We start from the raw sequence: 11,365 nt of genomic DNA on the forward strand, positions 1-11,365 counted from the left end.
TTCGAGTATCTGCTATCATAATCGAGGATTTTAGATATTATTTCCTAAGAAAATAAGATTATCATGTTATTAAACAAAATCTTTGGATTTTATTTCCTAAAAACTATCCTATTACTACTAAAACAAATATATTAGGTAACTTGCTCACAAAGTTTGCTCATCACTCCTAAATCATCCCAAACTGTTGATTCACGTACATTTTCTTATATATACTTGTTTATTTATTTCAGTTCTACGTACCATAGATACCTTCATTCAATTTCCTTGAAATCTTTCTCCCTTAATTGTTCATCCTTCTTCTTAATTTCTCGATCGATTTCGATGGAGAAATCAGATGAAACCCAAGAAAACACCACCACCATCTTCAACAAGAAACGAAACAATGATGCTACAACCTCGTCTTCCTTACCAACAAATCCAAACACCGAAGATGATGATGAACCAAAATCCAAGATACAAAGAGAATGTTACATTATGAGAAACCCTAATTTCAACTTAAAGATTACCTTTGCCAAACCACCTTCACCACAACAACAACAACAACAACAACAACAACAACAACCCGAGGCCTCGAAACCCCCCGTGCAAGTGATCAACAAACCTAAAGTGAAGAAGATGAAGAAGCCTGCTAATAAATTATCTTTTGTTGATCATAATAATGATGCTACTAAAGCCTCAATTATCGAGCATGTGACGCGTAATTTGGGATGCAATAAAGAAGATATCAGCGAAGTCAAAGTAATAATGGAAAAGAGAATGACTCCATCTGACATGGCACCTCAACAGGCACGACTAGCCCTCCCGGCAGGTTCAGAAAAAAAGCTAGACGCGTCGTTTCTAACAAATCAAGAGAAAGAGCTTCTTAAACAAGCGGATATCAACGTCAAGGTCGTCATGGGATCGTTCGTGTACGTGATGCCTCTTGGTAGATGGAATTATTTTGATAAAAATAAGAAGAAGAACAACAACGACAACAACAACAACGAGGATGATCCCGGATTTAAGTATGTTTTGAAGTCCGGGAAAGGACGGGTGTGGCCTAAACTGAAGAAGGAGAATGGACTACAAGAAGATGATAACATACTTGTTGCAACGTGTCGACACAACAACGCTCTTCACTTTGTCATCATCAAAGGAAAACCAGTCATGGTATTTGGAATTGCAATAGGGCACACATACTCTTTCCAAGATTAATTGTATAGTAGTACTCATCATTCAATTCTTCATTCAACTCATCATTCAATTCTTCATTCAATTCTTTGATGTTTTATATTATTAGTTATATTAAGTACTGCTAAATTAGAGAGAAATAATGACTTGTTTATTATAAATCAATGGGTAGAGTATTTATATACAAAACACTCAATAAGATAGGAAACAATCTTTTTAAAAGATATACTAGCATAATCATAAACCCTAAAAAAAAATTTTCTAAATAATATCTTAACATAAGATAATACTAAATATATTATTCTCATAACAATATATATACGAAAAATATATCACATATAATTTTCGATATATCATATCTCTAACAAGTACGTTTATTGGTTACTTTTACAAGTTATCAATTGAAATAATTTAGTACCAATGCACCATCGATTAATAAAGATTATTGCTTATTATTATTGGTTTCTTTTCAATCTGAGTGTATCTAATTTACTCTATTACAGTACCAATTTTCACTTCAATGTATTAAGCACTAAAGTTGAAGTTTTTCTTTAATTTTTTTTAATTATTGTTTTTATATTTTTATGATTCTGACTTTTGTTAAGATAAATCTGTTGATACACTATAAAATATATGAAAGAGTATAAAACATATTCCTGAATATTGGTGATATAGAGGTCACGGGTTTGTATCTCATCCATTCCTCCTTCAAAGTGAAATTAATTTGTGCTAGGTAAGATTAAGCCTGTGTTACATCCACATTTCAAGCCCAAATGGCCTAAACTAAGGGTCTGTTCACATTTACTGAGCTGAACTGAAGTGATTGAAACGGAACTGGAATGAATATTTTATGAGAGAAGGAAATTATAGGAGCTGAAGTGAACATGCCCTAAGTATATATGTAGGCGCATTTTCTTCAAGGTCCTCTAATAACATTTGGCTTATAGCTTAAGAATACCTAGAGCATACTCCTGCGAATGCATGGGTTTTATCACACAAAAGAAAATAACTCAAAGTGAAATATTAGTAGTTATTAGAGTTCCTTGAAAAATATACTGAAAAGAAAAAAAAAAATTGTAGAATGGGTAGTTATTGGTATTATTATTATTATTTTATTATTTTTTTTAAATAAAAAAAAAGAGTAGGAAAAAAAGAAGTGAAATGCATAGAATTTGAGTATTAATTTGTAAGATTGAGAAAAAATGTTGCAAAATTGACTCTACAATTATCGAACAAAAAATTTACTCAAAAAGTGTGGATATTAGCCTTCAATTTTGGATTTTTTTTTTTGACTTTTTCGCCTAAAAATAAAAATTGTGGAAATGTTTACCACGGACCCTAAACCCTCTAGGAGTCTAATTGGATAGGTGGAACCATCCAATTTTCCTTTAAACAACCAATTTACCGATTTACAACTTCCATTGATTTCGTTAATTCAAGCCTATCATGAACATTTATGACAACATATAATGATCATATATGGTTCCAAACGACATTATATGACCCCGACATGTATCCCATAAAATCTCAAACCTTTTCGACACCGGGCCCGAAACCTCTAAAATTTCTCAAAAATCGTGGATAATTAGCCTTCAATTTTGGTTTTTTTTTTTTTTTTTTTTTTTTTATTTTTTACTTTTTTTAGCCCGGAAATAAAAATTGTCTAAATGTTTGCTCTGGTCCCTAATACCCTCCGGGAGTCCAATTGGGTGGGTGGAACCATTCAATTTGCCTTTAAACGACCAATTTACCAGTTTACAACTTGCACCGATTTCATTAACTCAAAGCCTACCACGAACATTTATGACAACAAATAATGATCATTTATGGTTCCAAATGGCATTATATGACTCCGAGATATATCCCCTAAAATCTCATTTCTTGTCGACACCGAGCCCCGAAATCTACGAAATTTCTCAAAAAGCATGGATATTAGCCTTCATTTTTGGAATGTTTTTTTACTCTTTTTCACACGGAAATAAAAATGCCGAAATGTTTACCAAGTTACCTAATACCCCCACGGAGTCCAATTGGGTAGGTGGAATGAACCATCCAATTTTCCTTTAAACGACCAATTTACCGGTTTACAACTTGCACCGATTCCATTAACTCAAGCCTACCACGAACATTTATGACAGCAAATAATGATCATATATGGTTTCATACGACATGATATGTGTAGGGAATGATTTCAAGCCTTTAAATCCCACTAGCTTGAACCCCACTGTGATCATACACTAAAGTACGGTGGCGTCCAAAAGGGAAGAAGATAGAGCAAAAGAGTCGCCAACAAGTTTTTAAGGAACTTGTAAACCGTTCACGAGGTGAAGGTTACACCCCTTAACGATCCAAGCACTAGTAGAATAAACTGAATGGGCAGCCACAAATGGCAAGCGGTTATTGAATTCCGCTTGCCAAAATGCAAATGACAAGCGGTTTTGGATTAACCGCTTGCCAAAATGCAAATGACAAGCGGTTCATCCTGAACCGCTTGCCAAAATGTAAATGGCAAGCAGTTCATAGCTCAAACCGCTTGCCATTGGTAAAAAAAAAAAAAACCTACCAACCCATCATATTATTTCACGCCTCTTTCCTCCTCTCATTACCTCCACTCTCTCTCCTCTTTGAAGCAGCACCTCTCTCTAGCTCCTCTCATTTCACATTTTCAAGCAGCCACTCTCTCTCCTCTCTCATTTTCACGCACCTTTCCTCTATTTTCTATCCATTTCTCACTCTATTTTCTATCTCCTTTCCTCTCTCAATCTCAATCCTCCCCTCATTTTCGTGCAAAAAAACAAACCAAAAATCCAAAAATCTGATCGAATTCTAGCAAAATCGCCTAGCATGCGTGTGGATTTTAGAGTTTTTTAGGTCAAATTCGACCATGAAAACTCTAGATCTAGAGTTTTCATGGTCGAATTTGACCATTGAAACCATAATTTCAAGCCAAAATCGGAGCTTTGGTTGATTTCAAGGTATTTTCCCTTTTTCTTTCATTTATTTTGTTTTTTGAGATTTTATTTAAAATTTTCATGGGGTTTATTTTCTGGGTTTGAAGAGTTTTTTAAATTGTTTGGTTCGTTTTTGATTGAGTTTCTGGGAATTTTTGGAGTTGCAGTGATAAAAGGAAGAAGAAGAGTAAAAGAGGAAGATTAACGCGGCTGGTGGTGCTCGTGGGTGTGGGCTGCTAGTTGCGGTGGAGGTGTGAAAGCCAGCGACTGGCGGTGATTGCGGTGGGAGCAGGGGATGCTGAAATTGGTGGGCAGAGATGGCGGTGAGAGCTGCGTCAATTGCGGCTGGGCAGTGACGAGTTGGTGTTGGTGTTGGGCTGAGTTAGGCAGTACGAGGGGAGCAAGGGATTGGTTACATGATTATTAATTTTTTGTATTTTTTTTTTTATGAAATTGTAATATTACAACAATTAATTAATGAATATATTAATGTTTTTACTTATATTTTGTTTGTGTTACAATTTAAGTGAAGAAAACAAAAAAAAAATAAAAAAAATAAAAAATTTTATAGGCATAATGGGCAGCGGTTTTGGCGCCAAACCGCTGCCCTTTCTCTACAAATGGCAAGCGGTTCTGAACCGCTTGCCATTTAAAAGGCAATTGGCAAGCCCCCCAAGAGCATGCGGTTCAAAACCGCTTCCCATTTGGGGATTTGAACCGCTTCCCATAATGTTTTTTCTACTAGTGAAGAGATCGTCAACTCCATAAGGTCTAGAACCAAATAAGGGTTCAGGGATGAAGGTACAAATCCAACCTAAAAGTGATTGAACCTGCCCTAATAATAGGTCTCTACTTTATTCTGATCGTATTCATGTGCGCTTTCTGATTAACATGCAATCAATAGGATTAACCCTAAACCTGTTTAATCTATGTTGGTTGAATATTAATGCACAAATAAACTATCATTGGCGATCACTTGAATTATAATCACAATAATAAAATAATCATAATCAAAATAATAATAATATTCATAATCATCATGGATTATAACAATTATAATCATAATCATGTTAAAGCATAATAAAAATAGCAATATCTTAAGCATGATACTAACAAGATTAATAACAAACCCTAGCATGTCACTAAGCAATAAAAATCAAATCTTTAACCCTAACATGATACTAACAATCATAAATATTAGGAAGAACATAGGAAGCATTGTAACAATCATATTTAATATTAAAGTTAACCTAGACATGATACTAGGAATATCATAACAACAATGTAAACATGATTTCTACATCATAATATCAATAAATAAATAAAGTACTTACTTTGATGCCTCGTACCTCTTTCTAATAACAAAATACACACGTTAGTAACTTCAAGGAAAATAATAAACAACAATTAAATTAAATAATTGAAATAGAGATTTGGGACCAAACCCTCAGAAATTAAAACCTTTCACGTCTAGGGCGAAGGCAACTTCGAATATGGCTAGGTGTTTCTAGATCTTGCGAATGTAGAATTTTGTATTTGAGAAAAGACTAGTTTAGAAAAAGAGAGAGAGAAAATAATCAGGAAAATCTTGATGAGAGTTGGTGAATGAAAACGGAGTTTTTAATATGTTATTTATAGAGAAATCAGCCAAAAAGATAAAATATTAAAACAGAGCACTTGGCGCACGTAAAACAAGATTGGCGCACCTAAAACAGAGCTGGCGCCAGCACCAGCTTATTGGCGCCAGGCGCCAATGGCTAGCACCAGGCGCCAATGGCTGGCGCCAGGCGCTGATTTCAGAAATTCACGCGTTTTTGTTTTTATCATATCTTTTGATCCGAAAGTCCAAATAAGGCATATAATATGTCGTTGGAAAGCTCTTAAAGTCTACTTTTCAAACCAATTAGAATAAGGTTAAAATATTTTGTAGATCAAAATATATGGCCAAAATAGTGGAAGGGTGTCAGTTTTGGATAAAGTTTCATGTCTCATTCATATCTTTTTTGTTATAACTCGGATTTAATATTATAATATATCATTGGAAAGATAATTTCAAGATCTATCCAACCATATAAAATTTGGATAAATATTATGAGGCACGAAAATAAAATCTGAATATATTCCACTTCGTACAAAACAAGAATTCTTAAAACGAGTAGTTTTATTCAATTTCAAACTCTTTAAAACATAATTATTAATCCTAACTCCATTAGGATTTAAAAGAACCTTCTAGAGTATTCTAAAAGACTATAATCAATCCTAATAGCTTTAGGAATGATAATTAATAATAGGCCCTCCTCTAGATCATTGGGCCGCATATAAAAACCAAATCGGGCCCAGTTTAGTATTTTGGCCATAACTTCCTCGATATTCATCGGAATTGGGCTTATAATATATCGTTGGAAAGGTCTTTGCAAACCCCATCCAACTACAATACTATTGGACCCATATCATGGACCAACCAAACTGGATTGACTGTTTTCTTAAAATAAGTTTTCAAAAACAGAGAGAAGAGAAAAGAAATAAAACTTTCCGCAACACTAGACTTTTCCACACTTTCGCTTCATTCGATTACGATTCGACATGAAAGGTACTCATCACTGGGTTTGATTTTGGGAGACACAAATGGGTGTCTACAATATAACACCGAGATGTATTCCCTAGAATTTAAGGACTTTTTAAACACCGGGCCCCGAAGACTCCAAAATTTCTCAAAACCTGTGGATATTAGCCTTTAATTTTTGAATTTTTTGACTTTTTTTCGCCCAAAAATAAAAATTGTCGAAAGGTTTACCATGGTCCCTAATACCCTTAGGGATCCAATTGGGTAGGTGGAACCATCCAATTTGCTTTTAAACGACCAATATACCGATTTACAACTCTCACCGATTTCATTAATTCAAGCCTACCACGAAAATTTATGAAAACACATAATGATCATATATGGTTCCAAACGACATTATATAACCTCGAGACATATCCCATAAAATCAAAAGGCTTTTCGGGAACGGGCCCCGAAACCTCCAAAGTTTCTCAAAAAGCGTGGCTATTAGCCTTTATTTTTTTTATTTTTTTTTACTTTTTTACGCCCGTAAATAAAAATTGCCGAAATATTTACCAGGCCATTGTCCCTAATACCTTCCGAGAGTCCCATAGGGTGGGTGGAACTATCCAATTTGCCTTCAAACGGTAAATTTACCGATTTACAACTTGCATCGATTTCATTAACTCAAGCCTACCAAGAACATTTATGACAACATATAATGATCATATATGGTTCCGAACGACATTATATGACCCCAAGATGTATTCCCTAAAATTTAATTACTTTTCGACACCGAGTCCCAAAACCTCAAAATTTCGCAAAATGTATGGAAATTGGTCTGCAACTTTCGAAATTTCTCAAAAAACATGGATATTAGCCTTTATTTTTCGAACTTTTTGACTCTTTTTCGCATGGAAATGAAAATTTCCGAAATGTTTACCATGTTCCTTAATACCCCCACGGAGTCCGATTGGGTGGGTGGAATAATCCATTTTGTCATTAAACGACCAATTTACTGGTTTACAACTTGCACCAATTTCATTAACTCAAACCTACCACGAACATTTATGACAACAAATAATGATTATATATAGTTCCAAACGACATTATATGACTTCGAGATGTATTCCCTAGAATTTCAAGACTTTTAAACACCGGGCCTCGAAAACTCAAAAATTTCTCAAAAACCGTGGATATTAGCCTTCAATTTTTGAATTTTTTCCCCCAGAATTACAAATTACCGAAATGTTTACCAAGATCCCTAATACCCTCGGGGAGTCCAGTTGGGTAGGTGGAACCATCCAATTTGCCTTTAAACAGCCAATTTATCGATTTACAACTTTCACCGATTTCATTAACTCAAGCCTACCACCAACATTTATGAAAACATATAATGATCATATATGTTTCCAAACGGCATTATATGACCCCGAGATATATCCCCTTAAATATCATGGCTTTTCGGGAACGGGCCCCGAAACCTCCAAAATTTCTCAAAGAGCATGGATATTTGCCTTCAATTTTGGAATTTTTTTGACTTTTATTCGCCCGTCAATAAAAATTGCCGAAATTTTTACCATTGTCCCTAATACCCACCGTGAGTCCCATAGGGTGGGTGGAACCATCCAATGTTCCTTTAAACGATAAATTTACCGATTTACAACCTACACCGATTTCATTAACTCAAACCTACCACGAACATTTTTGACAAAATATAATGATCATATATGGTTCCAAACGACATTAAATGACCCCGAGATGTATCCCTAAAATTTCAATACTTTTCGATACCGAGCCTCAAAACCTTCAAAATTTCGCATAATGTATGGAAATTAGTCTGCAATTTTGGAATTTTTTGACTTTTTTCGCTCGGAAATAGAAATAGCCAAAATGTTTACCATGGTCCCTAATACTCTTCGGGAGTCCAATTGGGTAGGTGGAACCATCCAATTTGCCTTTAAACGACCAATTTACCAGTTTACAATTTGCACTGATTTCATTAACTCAAGTCTACCACGAACATTTATGACAACAAATAATGATTATATATGGTTCCAAACGACATTATATGACCGCGAGATGTATTCCCTAAAATTTAAAGACTTTTAAACACCGGGCCCCGAAAACTCAAAAATTTCTCAACAACCGTGGATATTAGCCTTCAATTTTGGAATTTTTTGACTTTTTTTTCAACCAAAAATAAAAATGCCGAAAATTTTACCAAGGGCCCTAATACCCTCCGATAGTTCAATAGGTGGGTGGAACCATCCAACTTGTCTTTAAACAGACAATTAACCGATTTACAACTTGCACCGATTTCATTAACTCAAGCATACCACAAACATTTATGACAACATATAATGATCATATATGGTTTAAAACGGCATTATATGACCCCAAGATGTATTCCCTAGAATTTCAATACTTTTCGACACCGAGCTCGAAACCTTCAAATTTTCGCAAAAAGCGTGGATAGATATTAGTCTTCAATTTTGGAATTTTTTTACTTTTTTTCGCCTGAAAATAAAAATTGTAGAAATGCTTACCATGGTCCCTAATATCCTCCAGGAGTCCAATTGGGTGGATGGAACCATCCAATTTGCCTTTAAACGACCAATTGACCGGTTTACAACTTCATCGAGTTCGTTAACTCAAGCCTACTACGAACATTTATGACAACAAATAATTATCATATATGGTTCCAAACGGCATTATTTGACCCTGAGATGTATTCCCTAAAATCACATTTCTTGCCGACACCGGGTACCGAAACCTTCGAAATTTCTCAAAAATCATGAATATTAGCCTTCATTTTTGGAATTTTTTTGGACTCTTTTTCGCACGGAAATAAAAATTGCCGAAATGTTTACCATGTTCCCTAATACCCCCACGGAGTCCGATTGGGTGGGTGGAATCACCCAATTTGCTTTTAAACGACCAATTTACCGGTTTACAACTTGCACCGTTTTTATTAACTCAAGCCTATCACGAACATTTATGACAACAAATAATGATTATATATGGTTTCAAACGACATTATATGAGCCCGAGATGTATTCCCTAGAATTTCAAGACTTTTAAACACCGGGCCCCGAAAACTCTAAAATTTTTCAAAAACTGTGGATTTAGCCTTCAATTTTTTAATTTCTTGACTTTTTTTCGCCCATAAATAAAAATTGCCAAAATGTTTACCAAGGTCCCTAATACCTTCAGGGACTTCAATTGGGTAGGTGGAACCATCCAATTTGCCTTTAAACGGTCAATATACCGATTTACAACTCTCACCGATCTCATTACTTCAAGCCTACCACGAACATTTATGAAAACATATACTGATCATATATGTTTTCAAACGGCATTATATGACCCCGAGATGTATCCCCTAAAATCTCTAGTCTTTTCAAGACCGGGTCCCGAAACCTTCAAAATTTCTCAAAAAACGTGGATATTAGCCTTCAATTTTGGAATTTTTTTGACTTTTTCGCACGAAATTAAATATTGTCGAAATGTTTACAATGGTCCTTAATATCATCTGGGAGTCCAATTGGTTGGATGGAGCCATCCAATTTTCCTTTAAACGACTAATTTTTTACCGGTTTACAACTTGAACCGATTTCATTAATTCAAAGTCTTCTACGAACATTTATGACAACATATAATGATCATATATGGTTCCAAACAACATTATATGACCCCGAGATGTATTCCCTAAAATCTCAAGGCTTTCAACTCCGTGCCCCGAAACCTCCAAAAATTTTCAAAAAACGTGGATATAAGCCTTCAATTTTGGAATTTTTTGACTTTTTTTCGCCCTGAAATAAAAATTGCCGAAATTTTTACCATGGTCCCTAATAACCTCCGGGAGTCCAATTGGGTGGGTGTATCTATTCAATTTGTCTTTAAACGACTAATTTAACGGTTTACAACTTGCACCGATTTCATTAAATCAAGCCTACCACGAACATTTATGACAACATATAATGATCATAAATGATTCCAAACGGCATTATATGACCCCGAGATGTATCCCCTAAAATTTCAAGGCTTTTCGACACCAGGCCTCGAAACCTCCAAAATTTCTCAAAAACCGTGGATCTTAGCCTTTAATTTTGGTATTTTTTTTTAACTTTTTATCTCTCAAAAATAAAAATTGCCGAAATTTTCACCATGGTTTCTAATACCCGCCAGGAGTCCAATTGGGTGGATGCAACCATCCAATTTGTCTTTAAACGGTCAATTTACCGGTTTACAACTTTCATCGAATTCATTAAATCAAGCCTACCACGAACATCTATGACAACATATAATAATCATATATATGTTTCCAATCGGTATTATATGACCCTCAAATGTATTCCTTAAAATCTAAAGACTTTGCGACACTGGGCCTCGAAACCTCAAAAATTTCTCAAAAAGTGTGGATTACTGGATATAAGCCTTCAATTTTGGAAAATTTTGACTTTTTTTCGCCTTGAATTAAAATTGCCGAAATTTTTATCATTGTGCCTTATACCCTCTGAGAGGCCAATTGGGTGGGTGAAACCATTCAATTTTCCTTTAAACTCGCCAATTGGATGCCTTTAAACCCGTTTTAGCTCGCCAAAACTCGTATTTAACCCGACTTGTTACTAACCTGACCTGAATTCAACCCGACTCGTTCCTAACCTGACCCGAATTTAACCCAACATGTTACAAACCC

Source organism: Chenopodium album, chromosome 1, assembly GCF_948465745.1.
Source record: "Chenopodium album chromosome 1, dcCheAlbu1.1, whole genome shotgun sequence".
Taxonomy (NCBI): Eukaryota; Viridiplantae; Streptophyta; class Magnoliopsida; order Caryophyllales; family Amaranthaceae; genus Chenopodium; species Chenopodium album.